The 15,904-nt window shown below is 35.3% G+C and overlaps 3 pseudogenes; 1 reads left to right on the top strand and 2 right to left on the bottom strand.

Annotated features, from left to right (window-relative positions):
• Positions 1-1,920: 1,920 nt before the first annotated feature.
• On the top strand, positions 1,921-4,828 carry LOC143624371 (calcium-transporting ATPase 12, plasma membrane-type pseudogene; annotated as a pseudogene).
• A 3,188-nt stretch (positions 4,829-8,016) lies between these two features.
• Positions 8,017-9,237, bottom strand: LOC143624372 (calcium-transporting ATPase 12, plasma membrane-type pseudogene; annotated as a pseudogene).
• Positions 9,238-11,376: 2,139 nt separating this feature from the next.
• LOC143624376 (calcium-transporting ATPase 12, plasma membrane-type pseudogene) lies at positions 11,377-14,539 on the bottom strand (annotated as a pseudogene).
• Positions 14,540-15,904: the final 1,365 nt, after the last annotated feature.

Here is a 15,904-nt window from a genome sequence, read left to right on the forward strand (position 1 = left end):
CATTTCTATAAGATACACACCCTCAATTGGTTTGGATGAATGTTAGTTCGAAGTGACATTAATGAATTGGGAGGAAACTTCGTTGGAAGTTTACAGTCAGCTTTCTCGTTAAGTAATGCAAACTAAATGGCATGTGAAATAGTACGTGTTTGATGAGTTTAAATTAAAGTGATATTGTGCTTTTTACACGTCATTGACCCAAACCATGTGAAATAGATTTTATGCATGTCCTACACAATTTCAAATGTCACTATTTTGATGCATCAAAGTGTGACCGTGGATCAGTCAAAATGAAAACGCAAAATAAAACTTAAGAAAAAAACAAAAAAGTTAAAATAAAAGGCACATTGCGCCTGAATAAAAACTAATTAAAAATTTATGAAATTATCGAAGCTTATATAAATAAAAATAAAGTAAAAAAAAAAAAACTAAAACTTACCCTATATAAATTTTCTTTTAATTTATTTTAGAAAACTAAAAAATTTGTAGAATGTAATCGATAAACCAAATAAATAACTTTTAGACAATTTTTTATAAGTAAACAAAAAATCAAATTTGATCAAAAAGAAATTAGATTTTTATCTTTATAAGAACTCAGAGTGTATATGTTTACTTCGTGGGCATCTTTAGTGGAGGAAGTCGTCCAGCTCACACTAACCCGCAATCTCGTCGCTTGGTTCGCTTCCACTCACATCATCACGGTGGTACGCATTCCCTCTCGGTTGCTCCATCCCTCACACAGTCACACCTCTCTCTTCTCCACATCATTCTTCCCTTCCCGATCCCATAACCACACTACCCATATATAAAATCATGGGAAAGTTCATGTACATTTTAATCTTAACATAAAAAACGTAAAAAATAATACTATTTATAAAAAATGAGAACGTAAGAAACAATACCAACTACAATACCAATCTACATAAACAATGATTTATAATAACAAAGAAAAAAACCTAAAATTACAACAAAAGAATCAAAATCAATAACAAGATAATAACAGCAAATACCATCAAATACTTATAACAACAAAAGAAAAAAAGTCTAATATTAACAACAAAATATAAATTAACAAATACTTATAACGTCTTATAATCGAAAATTAGCAAATACGAACAAAAAATAACAGCAAACACCTATAAAATAAACCCTAATCATAACAGCAAATTGATTTTTACTGTTTTAATGTTAAGAAAAAAATGTATTTTTTCATGTTTTTATAAAAGCATGCTACTTTCTAGTATATTTATATAGAAGTGCATATTTTGCTCAGATAGACTTTTACACCTATAATTATATATATATATATATATATATATATATATATATATATATATATATATATATATTAATAGTTCATGTATATGACAGTAAACTGAGTGGCCCGAAGGTCTTTTTTACCTAAGAAAAGCATTTGTAATAGAGCCCTATGAAAAAAATTTGCAAACACATAATGCTTAAGGGACTTGAGCATGCTATCATGAGACAAAATAATTTGATAGAAATCCTAGAGTGAGTTAGGTTTCAAAAACAAGAAGAAAAAACGAAAAACTGCTTTGAGGCAAATTTTATAATTATTTTTCTTTTTCTTTTTCTTAAACGAAGAATATTGAAAAACTAAAGCATATAAAACTAGGAAAATATAAAACAATAATGAAATCTAGTTAGAATTTACCAAGGAAACTAAATAATAGATAAACTTAATTCATATATATTAAACTTATAAATATTTAATAATTTATTATATATAAAAGAAAACTAGATATTATAGCCAACTCAGTCTTACGATATTACAAAGTTTCCCTCCTTTTTATGTATAAAATGAGGTTGGCGCCTTTGAACCACAACATAAACATAAATCGTTACCAGTTTTAGTTACATTAATAATATCTGTTCTTACTTTGCAAAGACACCAGTACTCGAAAATGGTTGTAGAAGTTCAACCCTTGCATGATATTGGCAACATGTTCTACAACATAAGCACTGCAACCTTTACCACAGCTAAGAAACGATGGCGTCGCGCTTACTTTACTATACATTTCTCAAACACCATTGCCAAAAACATCATCTCCAAGGCACTACTACCCGTTTCCGAATTCCCCAAGTATTCGGTTATCGAAATCGTCCCAGATATCGATGTTCCTAAGGTGTCTGATAATCAATATTTCCATGGTATTGATCAAACACAACTTGTTAATATCGTACAAAAAAAGACTTGGAAACGCTACACATGTTTGATGGTGTCAAAGGTTTAGCTAAAGCACTTGACACTCATCTTGAAAATGGAATCGATGGTCAAGATTTAAACGAAAGGATAGCCGTGTTTGGTTCCAACACGTATGAGAAACCCTGTCCCAAGGGGTTGTTTTATTTTGTGGCCGAGGCTTTTAAGGACGTCACGATTCTTATACTGATAGGGTGTGCGATTCTTTCTCTTGGTTTTGGTATCAAAGAATACGGGATTAAAGAAGGATGGTATGAAGGTGGAAGCATACTTCTCGCGGTGTTTCTAGTTATTGTTGTGTCAGCGATTAGTAACTTTAGACAGGAAAAACAGTTTGACAGTTTGTCAAAGATAAGCAATAATATCAAAATTGATGTTGTTAGAGAAGGAAGAAGACAAAAGATATCCATATTCGATATAGTCGTTGGAGATATCGTGGTTTTGAATGTCGGAGATCAAATACCAGCGGACGGATTGTTTATTGACGGGCATTCGTTGCTAGTAGATGAGTCCAGCATGACGGGCGAGAGTGAGCAGATAGAAGTTAATTCCAACACTAATCCGTCTTTAATCTCGGGCGCTAAAGTGGCTGACGGGCACTGTCAGATGCTAGTGTTATCGGTCGGGATGAACACCGCGTGGGGGAAGATGATGAGTTCCATCACCGGTGAAAATAACGAGCAAACGCCATTACAGTCACGCCTCAACAAACTAACTTCCTCAATCGGAAAGGTAGGTCTTGCAGTTGCTTTCCTAGTTCTTGTCGTTATGTTAATTTGTTATTTCACGGGAAACACGGAAGATGAAAATGGTAACAGAGAGTACAATGGAAAACAGACTAGTGTAAACAAAATACTAGATTCGGTTACAGATATATTCTCGGCAGCGGTGACCATTGTTGTGGTGGCCATCCCAGAAGGCTTACCGCTAGCTGTCACACTCACACTTGCATATTCTATGAAGAGAATGATGGCTGATCAAGCCATGGTCCGGAAGCTATCTGCTTGTGAAACAATGGGTTCAGCAACGGTTATATGCACTGATAAAACCGGGACTTTGACTATGAACCAGATGACAGTAACAAAGTTCTGGCTCGGTCTCGAGTACATGGAACAATATTCTTCAAATGTTATCTCCCAAAATGTCCTTGAGCTTCTCCATGAGGCGGTCGGATTCAACACCACGGGTACGATTTTCAAACGCGCCCCACGGATGGAACCCGAATACTCCGGGTCGCCAACTGAAAAAGCGATTTTATCGTGGGCGGTTGAGGATTTGGATATGGATGTGGAGAAGCTGAAACAAAGTTCAACCATTATTCATGTCGATACTTTTAATTCAAAGAAAAAACGAAGTGGGGTTTCAATTAGGAGGAACGACAACACTATTCATGTTCATTGGAAAGGAGCTGCAGAGATGGTACTAGCAATGTGTTCAAAATATTATGACAGCAACGGGTGTAAAATGATAATGGATAACGATTCAAGAACACAGTTGGAGAATATCATCGAAGGAATGGCAGCAAGTAGTCTCAGGTGCATTGCTTTCACACATAAGAGGGTTTTAGAAGGCACCGATTATCAAAAGTTAGCAGAAGAAGGCTTAACTTTGCTCGGGATAGTCGGGTTGAAGGACCCGTGTAGGCCCGGATCCAAAAAAGCTATTGAAACTTGCAGGTTTGCAGGAGTTGAAGTCAAGATGATAACTGGAGATAATGTTTTCACAGCAAAAGCCATAGCCACCGAATGTGGAATACGTGAATCGGGCCAAGAAGTACGTGAAGACGAAGTGGTGGAAGGTGTTCAGTTTCGTAATTTCACAGACGAAGAAAGAATGCAAAAGGTTGATAAAATCCGTGTGATGGCAAGATCTTCGCCTTTTGATAAGCTTTTAATGGTAAAATGCTTGAAACAAAAAGGACATGTTGTGGCAGTTACCGGTGACGGGACAAACGACGCACCAGCACTCAAAGACCGGATATTGGACTTTCAATGGGAATTCAAGGAACCGAAGTGGCGAAACAGAGCTCAGATATTGTCATCTTAGATGACGACATTGCCTCTGTATCAACTGTATTAATGTGGGGCCCGATGCGTGTACAATAATATCCAAAAATTCATCCAATTTCAGCTCACGGTAAATATAGCAGCTCTTGTTATTAACTTCATTGCAGCGGTAACTTCTGGTTCGGTCCCTTTAACCGCGGTTCAACTCTTGTGGGTGAACTTAATCATGGATACTCTGGGTGCACTTGCACTTGCAACAGAAGGGCCCACTAAGGAACTCTTGGACAAACCGCCTGTGGGTCGGGTCGAGCCACTCATAACAAATATCATGTGGAGAAACCTACTGGCACAAGCTACTTTCCAGATTACTGTTTTATTGACGTTCCAGTTTAAAGGTATGGCGATATTTAACGTGGATGAAAGGGTGAAGGACACGATAATTTTCAATACCTTTGTGCTATGTCAAGTGTTTAACGAGTTCAACTCGAGGAAGCTGGATAAAAGAAATATATTCAAAGGTATACACAAAAACAGACTGTTTGTTGGAATAATCGGGATGACTATTATTCATATTGGTTTTTCATACATATCATTATAGTCTATAGCAGTGTTATAATTTGATTTTTTTTTTCATCTGTATGTACTTTATATATATATATATATATCAGATTCTTATTTGTTCTTTATTAATTGTTTTTGGGCTTCATCTTTAGTTATCAAGGATCAAACAACTGGGATGTACAAATGTACAATCACTTCATTTACAAATGTACAAAATGTACAATCACCAAATTAGTTTTGACATTAAATACATTATGACAGTTTATGAACTCATATCACCATTAAGAGTTTGTATGCATTAAATATAAACATATTTGCAACAATCATCTTGAGTCATGACAAATTTAGCGCTATTCGTATTGCAACTATGAACACAAACCATATTCTATTACCAACACTGTTTTAATACGAGTCTGCCATTTGAATATATTTATGTGTGTATATGTAACAATAAATACCTATTTTGAATACATTTAAACCATTGACCATTCAAATGTCAAGGGTACATATTTGCACCAGCAAGAACACAAAGGCATATGTGGAATATACAAAGGGGTCATAAGGAGTCTCAAAATCAATAACATATTTGACATAACAAATCAATCAATTATTGATTTTATTCCTACCATTGTAAAAAACTTAAGCTTCCAACTCAGAACTTTAGCTTCCAATTAATGATTTTACAAGCCACATTTTGGAAAATCCGGATTCAGGGCATCGTAAAGATACTACTGTATTGTCTCATGCACAATTGATCGCCACAATGTCGAACTTTGTTTTTAAATAGGAGAAAATCACATGCTTTTGTAGTTTTCTAGAAGAGAGATGAAAATGTTTTGGCTTCTAGGCGATCCACCATTTGAAATGGCGGATCCTAACGTCGTTGCAGATCATGTGAATGTTTGTCTGGTGAGTTGGAGGATTCCTTCTTTTCACACTATTGCAGATATGAAAATAATCGGAAAAACCGGATTCAATTGTCAATTTTCCCTATAAAATATTGGATTTTTTATTGCTTTTCAACTTGCCAACTGTTCCTCCATTCCAAATGAAGGAACCACTATCAATCGCACAGGCGGTGGATCGTGAACTGCAAAGTCATGTATGATACTCAATGGGATATGACTTGTACAATCTAATAAATGACTTTAGTGGTTCCTCCATTTGAAATTTGAACATGTGTGAATTGTTCAACTCAGCAAACAATCCATCACACAGTCAGCAAACCAGGGCCGGCTCCAAAAAGGCGAAAACATTTTTGGGCCGAAGGCGAAATTTATTTTGGGCCTTAAGTAAAAAAAACATTTTGTTGAGTTTAAAAAATTTAATTTTAAATGAGCTTACTTGATTATGATTTGAGTTGTGTAAAAAACTTTTGTACAAAAATAAGCTTAAAATTGTCTCAAATAAAACTAGAACCCACAATCTTTTGGTTAGATGTCATACCCCTTTACCACTAAACCAAGTTAGTGGTTATGTAATTGTGTTGAAACATTAATTATACATATTCTTTTGATAAAAATACATATAAATTTTTTCGAAAAAAAAAAATATTTCGGGCCTAGCGGGGTGTCGGGCATCTGGCCGTCGACTACCCCGCCATGCCTCAAGGCCGGCGTTGCAGCAAACGCTAGGATCCACAATTTCATAGACGGATTGCCTAGAAACCAAAGCATTTTTTTCTCTCCTAGAAACCATTTCATTGTCTCCTATTTCCCAAGAAAAATCTTAGATTCACGAAATCATCAATTTCTATATGTCACCATGAGTTTTAGAGTTTAAAGGTGCAACAATTTATCAAAATTCAAATTCTAGCAAATATTAGTTCCTACACGTTAATTACAAAGTAAGTTTGGGTGTACCTTCATTTCTGTTACGATCGGGCATTAGTTTGAAGACAATACACATAGCATGTATATTCACAGTTAGGTTTGTATAAGTGATATTGTATAGAGTTAGCTTTTGAGACATAGGAATGAGATTGACACCGGAAAAAGAACCGTTATGAATGACGAGAGCCAATTTAGTGTTGCACTTTTTTCTTATCTTTTGGGATTTTTACATATAGAGCTTGTATTAAATACATAAATACAAATGACTAGTTATTTTTATATTTAGTATGTTAATTTTATTTGTACCATATTACATCCCTTACATATATCCCGTTGTTAAGATCTCTTATTACATATTTACCCAAACTTTATCATTCAAATACCACTTTATCAATCTAAATGAACTTTTTGGTTTTTAATCTTTTTAAATAGTTTAATATATTCAGTACTAAAAATGAGTATATTCTTACATTTAGTGGAAAATTTGTTGGAAAATCATTTTTCAACAATTTTCCTACAAAAATTGCGAGAAAAACGCATGTCAGGGAAACCGTTTCTTCCAACAACTTTTCCAACATAATTATTACAAATATAAATTGTTGCAAAGTTCATATAATTTTTCAATAAAGCCTACTTTATTTTGGATTATAATACAAAGTATGTGATATTCTCGGTAGCTTCTTTATCATTATGTGAGAGAGTTCTCTAAATTTTTTAAAGAGTGTTATATTAATCATTGTAAGAGTATTCTCGGTAGCTCCTTTATCATTATGTGAGGGAGTTCTCCAAATTTTTTAAAAGAGTGTTAATGAGTGGAGGAGAGAGATTTTTGAAAAATGAGTAAATTTTGAGCAAATTTAGAGAAACAATGTTCGTCATCTATTTATTTTTTAATATACTAAAAAGTGGTTGTGAAAGGATGAGAGATAAAGAATAATAATAAATATGTAAAAAATATTATTAAATTGTATATAAGAGAGAAAATGTAATATTTTTTTTAATGTAATTATAAAGATAAAAATAGAGAAAATGCTTGGAATGCTCTAAGTGAAAAGTAGAGAACGAATTTTGTTCTAAATAATTTAACACATAATTAATATTAAAATATTGGTAAATTAAATCACGTTACCCAGCCATTCCCAAAAATGTATCGAAACAGTAGTTTGGTGGTAACCTAGTTCATTGGACCTTCGCTAAAAAAAACAAAAAAATTACGGCATTAAGTTTATTCAAATTTTAAATTGATGTTTTAGGTCTTTTAATTGGAAAGAGGATACGAGTTGATTGATGCAATACTTATGTCAAAATGGTGCTCCAAACGACTTAATTTTTGTTAACTGAAAATTCAAACACCCAAATTGAACCCGACTGCCTCGTGGAGAAGTTCAAGGACTTATAGGGTGATAATACTTGAAGAACGTGGTTCCATGTACTCAAGGCCGAGCCAGAACTTTGCTACGCTCATCTGGTTCATTGTCAAAGTCCCGGTTTTATCAGTGCATATAACCGTGGCTGAAGCTATTGCCTCGCATACTGATAACTTCCGAACCATGGATTGATCACCTAATATTCTCTTTTTAGAGTATTCAAGTGTGAAGTGGAACGCTTGATGTAGACCTCTAGGGATCACCACCGCCACCATGATCAATGGCAGCATGAAGATACCCATAATCAAGTCAAGTGCTTGGTATACACTGATGTGTTTTCCATTATGCTCTCGGTTATAGTTTTTGTATTCTGTCATCACAACGAGAAATGCAAACCAAATCAAATAGCCTATGGTAGCGACCTCAAAACCTACATTTCCAATTGAACCAATTAGTTTGTAGAGGTGTAGACTTGCTATTTCGTTGCTAATATCATTCGTGATGGAACACATCACCTTCGCCCAAGCGGTGTTCATTCCGACTGACAACACGAGCATCCGACAATGACCATACGCCACTTTGGCACCCGAGAATAAGAATGGATTATTGATGGCATTTACGTCTTTTAGCTCACTCTCACCTGTCATGCTCGACTCATCTACTAGCACGTAATGCCCATCAATAAACAACCCGTCTGCTGGAATCCGATCTCCTACATTCAAAACCACAACATCTCCAACAACTAAATCGAATATCGATATCTTTTGTCTACTTCCTTTTCTAACAACCTCAACCTTGATATTATTTCTTATATTCGAGACACTGCTTCTCATTTTTGAGGCAGTGATCGCATTTGCAACAATAACTAGAAAGACAACGAGAAGTATGCTTCCGCCTTCATACCATCCATCTTGAATTCCATCTTCTTTAATACCCCAAAAAATAGTAAGAATTGCATACCCCATTAGCATGCAATGGTATATGTTGCTAAAACCGTTGGCAACAAAATAAAAGAAACCCCTTTTAGGCTGTTTTTCGTAAGTATTTGAACTAAACAAGCTTCTGCGTTTGTTTAAATCATGACCGTAGATTCCATCTTCGAGATTCGTGTCAAGGATTTTGGCTAAGCCCTTCACACCATCAAACCTATGAAGCGTTTGCAAGTCTTTGTTTTGCACGATATTGGTGAGTTGTGAGTTGTGCTTGATCAATACAGGATAAATGATGATTAGACACCTCTTTTGCATCTTTAAAATAGGACTCGACCACAAAGTAAAACAAATCCACTGGTTCGTAAGTATTGGAACCAAACATGATTCTCATCTTCTTTAAAACCCAACCATCCATCATTTCCAGGTCTTTGTTGTTTACGCTATTAATGAGCTGTGTTTGATCATTACTAACCTTAGGAACAACGATTTGTTGGATGATATCAATAACTGAATATGTTGGTGCCTTGGAGATGATATCAATACCCGATTTCAGGTATGGAACCGGTTCGGGTTCTGAGTATTACCGGGTATAAATTGGGTCCGGTTTGGGTTCGGGTTTTACTATCGAAATGCATACCCTATCCGTACTCTATGGGTAGGGTCGGGTACGGGTTCGGGTATCAGAAACCCGGGTACTAAAAACGGTTTCGGGTTTTTATTTTGGGTCCGGTTCCAGGTTCGGGTTTTTTGTGCACTCTAAATGCAGGCCCATGAGTTTGCATTATGACAAAAGCAACACTACTTTCAACCCAAGTACTAACAATCAACTAGTCTTGGGCCATTAACTTAATCTAGACCAGAACCAAAGCCCATATTACTTTTTTGTCAGAGCCCAGAAGCGTAATTACAATTGATGGATTTATATTTTTATTACTTTGTTAAGTCGGATAAGATTAGGATGTCTAACAAGGAGTAAACCCTTACTGCTTCAACTTATGCTAAAAACTAAATTATATTAGAAACTCTTAATGAGTTGAATTTATGCTTAATTTGACTCGGTTAAAGTGTTGACGAAATTAGTTACTTGGGTCACCAGTTTGGTGACAAAATTTTATTAGAATTCAAAGAAGTTGGTTAGAGTCCTAATAGATTTGCAATTTGAGTTGTAGACTTATAAGCATAGGTTAGTCTATATATATCGAGCTATTATATAAGTTGTAATTCAGCTTTCGAGTTATTTTCTGCATTAAGTCTATCAACTGTAGTGAGTTGTGTAAAACGATGTTGATTCAAAACTTTATATATACAATAAAATGCAAGTAGGAAAGTTTAGTTCTATATACTTTAGCCACATAAGTTTTAAAAAATTTACCTTTCGGCCTCTCAACTTTATTTATAAACTTTGTTAATTAGCGTTTTGTCACAAAAGTTTCATACATATACTTTTTAGCCCATCAACTATATATATATACAACTAAAATGCGCGTGTGAAAGTTTATTTCTTTATACTTTATGAACATAAGTTTTAAAATTTACCTTTTGGCCTCTCAACTTTATTTTTAAACTTTGATTAATTAGACTTTTGTCACAAAAGTTTCATGTATATATTGTTTAGTCTCTCAACTTTAGTTTCACATATTTACTTGTTGGCCGCTCAACTTTGGTAATGAAACTCTTGCCACAACGTATTGAACCGATGACAACCAACTTTCCACCGTGTTTCCGTCGCGACGCACAGTAGCTTTCGAACATATAATGTAATTAACCCACTATGACTCAACACGCGGGTAAAAATTCTTGTTAAAATTAAAGTGTATATCTCGTTTATGAATGTTATAATACATTTTTAGTCCGGCCCACTGACGAACTCGCCCAAGCTTCGCCACTTAGGTAACCACGCACTTACTCTGTAATATTGTTGAATCAACTTACTACTACTGCATTTTGTGTTTGGATGAATCGTTCAACCATAAAACTCGTAGTCATTGAAATTAACGATTTCGTGTATTTGAATTGAGACACCCCGGTTTGCTTCCGATTTGAAGTTTATATATTTTTGGCTTAGAATTTTATTAATTGGAAGCTTAAATTTTGATATTAATGGTAGTAATAGAATAAGAATTATATGTTTTTTGCAGATTTTCTAATACTTTTTTTCCTAGTTATAATACAGTTTACAAATTCAATGAACTTGATTAGTTTGTTATGTCAAACATGTTATAAATTTTGAGTGTCATTGTGACCCCTTGGGGTACACAGTAAGCCTACATACATACATTAATATATTCAAATTGTATTTGTTGTTACATCATACACATACAAAAATATATTCAAATGATGTACCTTCTTTGGTTTAAAACAAAGAAAGTTTATATGCTTTCAAAGATCAAACTGTCATATTGTGTTTACTTCATAACTAAATATGAAAGCCAGAAACAAACCATAATAATATTCTTATTTAATCATAATGCAAGTATTTACAATGAAGATAACATACCACTGCTATAAAAGTTCATGCACTATTAACAACTGTTATGTAACTTAGTGTCTAATGTAGCTAAGAAATGGTTTATCAGGCACCGGTATCAACTTCATAACCCATCCGATAGGCCACGATAAAGCTGCAATACCAATACAAATTCCCCACTGCACACCGTTTAATCTTTCTGTATCCGCAAACTTCTTCAAAAACTCCACCATCAAAATCTGAAGGATTATAGTCATCCCGATAATACCAATAAACAGTCTGTTTTTGTGTATACCTTTGAATATATTTCTCTTCTCCAGCTTCCTCGAGTTAAACTCGTTAAACACTTGGCATAACACGAAAGTATTGAAAATTATTGTGTCCTTCACCCTCTCGTCAACATTAAATATCGCCTTGCCTTTAAACTGGAACGTCAATAGAACAGTAATCTGGAAAATAGCCTGTGCCAGTAGGTTTCTCCACATGATATTCGTTATGAGCGGTTCGACCCGACCCACAGGCGGTTTGCTCAAGAGTTCCTTAGTGGGCCCTTCTGTAGCAAGTGCAAGTGCACCCAAAGTATCCATGATTAAGTTCACCCACAAGAGTTGAACCGCGGCTAAAGGGACCGAACCAGAAGTTACCGCTGCAATGAAGTTGATAACGAGAGCCGCTACATTGACTGTCAGCTGAAACTGGATGAATTTTTGGATATTATTGTACACGCATCGGCCCCACATTAATACAGTTGATACAGAGGCAATGTCATCATCCAAAATGACAATATCTGAGCTCTGTTTCGCCACTTCGGTTCCTTGAATTCCCATTGAAAGTCCAATATCCGCTTCTTTGAGTGCTGATGCATCGTTTGTCCCGTCACCGGTAACTGCCACAATATGTCCTTTTTGTTTCAAGCATTTTACCATTAAAAGCTTATCAAAAGGCGAAGATCTTGCCATCACACGGATTTTATCAACCTTTTGCATTCTTTCTTCATCTGTGAAATTACGAAACTGGACGCCTTCCACCACTTCGTCTTCACATACTTCTTGACCCGATTCAAGTATTCCACATTCAGTGGCTATGGCTTTTGCTGTGAAAACATTATCACCAGTTATCATCTTGACTTCAACCCCTGCAAACCTGCAAGTTTCAATAGCTTTTTTGGACCCAGGGCTGCATGGGTCCTTCAACCCGACAATCCCGAGCAATGTTAACCCTTCTTCAGTTAATATGTGATCATCGACGCCTTCTAAAACCTCCTTATGCGCGAAAGCAATACACCTGAGACTACTCGCTGCCATTCCTTCAATTATATTTTCCAAATGCGTCCTGGAATCGCTGTCGATAATCATTTTGCGCCCGTTGCTGTTATAATATTTTGAACACATTGCCAACACCATCTCGGCAGCTCCTTTCCAGTGAACATGAATTGTGTTGTCGTTCCTCCTAATCGAAACCCCACTTCGTTTTTTCTTTGAATTAAAAGTCTCGACATGAAGAACAGTCGAACTTTGTTTCAGTTTCTCCATATCCAAATCCTCAACCGCCCATGATAAAATCGCTTTTTCGGTTGGGGATCCAGAGTATTCTTGGATCATATGTGACGTGTTTTTGAAAACCGTACCAGTAGTGTTGAACGCGACTGCCTCGTGCAGAAGTTCTAGGACTTGTTGAGCGATAATATTGGAAGAATGCTGTTCCATGAACTCAAGACCGAGCCAGAACTTTGTTACAATCATCTGGTTCATAGTCAAAGTCCCAGTTTTATCGGTGCATATAACCGTTGCTGAACCCATTGTTTCACAAGCAGATAGCTTCCGGACCATGGCTTGATCAGCCATCATTCTCTTCATAGAATATGCAAGTGTGAGGGTAACCGCTAGCGGTAAGCCTTCTGGGATGGCCACCACCACAATGGTCACCGCCGCCGAGAATATATCGGTAACCGAATTTAGTATCTTGTTGACACTTGTTTGTTTCCCATTGTACTCTCTGTTACCATTTTCATCTTCCGTGTTTCCCGTAAAATAGCGAATTAACATAACTACAAGAACTAGGAAAGCAACTGCAAGACCTGCCTTTCCGATTGAAGAAGTTAGTTTGTTGAGGCGTGCTTGTAATGGCGTCTGCTCGTTGTTATCACCCGTGATGGAACTCATCATCTTCCCCCAAGCAGTGTTCATCCCGACTGATAACACTAGCATCTGACAATGCCCGTCAGCCACTTTAGCACCCGAGATTAAAAACGGATTAGTGTTGGTGTTAACTTCTATTTGCTCACTCTCACCCGTCATGCTCGACTCATCAACTAGCAACGAATGCCCGTCAATAAACAACCCGTCTGCTGGAATCTGATCGCCTACATTCAAAACCACAATGTCCCCAACGACTATATCGAATATAGATAGTTTTTGTCTTCTTCCTTCTCTAACGACATCAATCTTGATATTATTGCTAATCTTTGACAAACTGTCGAACTGTTTTTCCTGTCTGAAGTTACTAATCGCCGACACAACGATAACTAGAAAGACAGCTAGAAGTATGCTTCCACCTTCATACCATCCTTCTTTAATCCCGTCTTCTTTGATACCGAAACCAAGAGAAAGAACCGCACACCCCATTAGTATGAGAATTGTGACGTCCTTAAACGCCTCGGCCACAAAATAAAACAAACCTTTAAGACAGGGTTTCTCATAATTATTAAAACCAAACACGGCTGCCCTTTCGCTTAAATCTCGACTGTTGATACCATTATCAAGATGAGTATCAAGGGTTTTAGCTAAACCCTTCACACCATCAAACTTGCGAAGCGCTTCCATGTCTTTGTTTTGTACGATATTAACGAGTTGTGTTTGATCAATACCATAGAACTGATGATCAAACGCATCATTAATATTGATACTAGCCTTAGGATCAACAATATCTGGGATGATTTCGATAACCGAGTATTTCGGGATTTCTGAAACGGCTAGTGCCTTGGAGATGACGTTTTTTGCGATTGATACCATGGTGTTTGAAAAATATATAGTGAAGTATGCACGTCTCCATCTTTTCTTGGCTTTGGTAAGGTTTAAGGTGGTTGTGGTGGTGATGTCATACAACATCGTACCAATGTCGTGTGGTTGGATTTCTGAAACCATTTTGAGTACTTGTTGTGTTTGCAAAGGTTTTGAAAGTGAGATGATTAGACCGAAGGAATTTAAGATGGTGTGGATGTATGTTCTCAAATTCTGAGCTTATATTATATACTAAGGTTTTAGGAAAATGACAATAAACTTCATAGAAGCTCATATACAATTACCTAGAAATATAACATACACATGACATATCTACTTTACGTTACATAAAATAAATAAAACATATCAGGCTAATATATTTATTGGTTTTGAAATTTTAAAGAAAGAAATAATAATTAACATTACATTTATATCGTTCTTTTTTATAATTTTTAATATTTGAAAAATAAATTGTTTATTTTATTTCATGTATTCATGCAATAATCTAACAACATATGTATTCGTCGCGTAATACTTATAAATAAATTTGTTATACACCGAGTTACGATTATTAGTCTTGTATGTGAACACCAAAAGCGTATATGTATATCGTATCATTAATGTTCGAATGTGAAATATCATATCATTGTTCAAAAGTCAAAACAATAAAACGGTATGTCGGTATATAAGTTGGTTAGATTATTTTTGAAACATAAGGGATGTCAATGTCCTGTAAAATTTATTTAAAAAAACTATATGTATATATGTATAGTATTTTTATTTTTTTTTTATTTCCAGATGTTTAATGTTGAGCATTTTGTGTTTGCACCTCATAAAATTGTTTTTACACGACAAGAACAATTTCCTTTGATGTGACCTACTTGAGCTTTTGTTACATCTTTCATTTTCTATTTTATATTTAAATATAAGTATTTATATAATTATATCATGTTCAGGAAACTGGAGTATATAGAATTTAACACCTCTTTAACGAAAAAATTTAACTTATTTTAACAATATATTATACATAAAGATTAAAAGGCATTGTCGGTGTCATAATTTCTTTTTCTATCAGCTTTTTAAGTGTTTTTTTGTTATATGATAATTTGACAAAATTACTTTTAAGGTTAAGTTTTGCACGGTAACAAATTAAACGGATACCGGCCGACTGAATACAAATGGACTCGTCACCGCAGCACCGGTGTTTTCTTTTTTTATTTGTTTTAAATATGACCATTTTACAAAATTATTTTTCATTTTAGTTCCAAAAGCGTAACGAACATAGCCGATACCGATCAAATTCGCGTTAGCTCGCCGCAACACTCATATTATTGAATTAACATCGTTTTAAATATATTATTCTTATGTTATAAGTTATACGAGTGTCACTACTATTCTGAACATCTGCTAATTATTTTTTTGGGTTTAGTACCAGCACGAATCTAATCGATGCCGATCAAATTCGTGCCGCTTTAATCACAAGTTGTATGTGTAACACTGTTTTAGACGTTCACAT

Source organism: Bidens hawaiensis, unplaced genomic scaffold (genome assembly GCF_021521415.1).
Source record: "Bidens hawaiensis isolate Kalapana, Puna unplaced genomic scaffold, B.hawaiensis_p1.1 tig00003775_1, whole genome shotgun sequence".
Classification (NCBI taxonomy): domain Eukaryota; kingdom Viridiplantae; phylum Streptophyta; class Magnoliopsida; order Asterales; family Asteraceae; genus Bidens; species Bidens hawaiensis.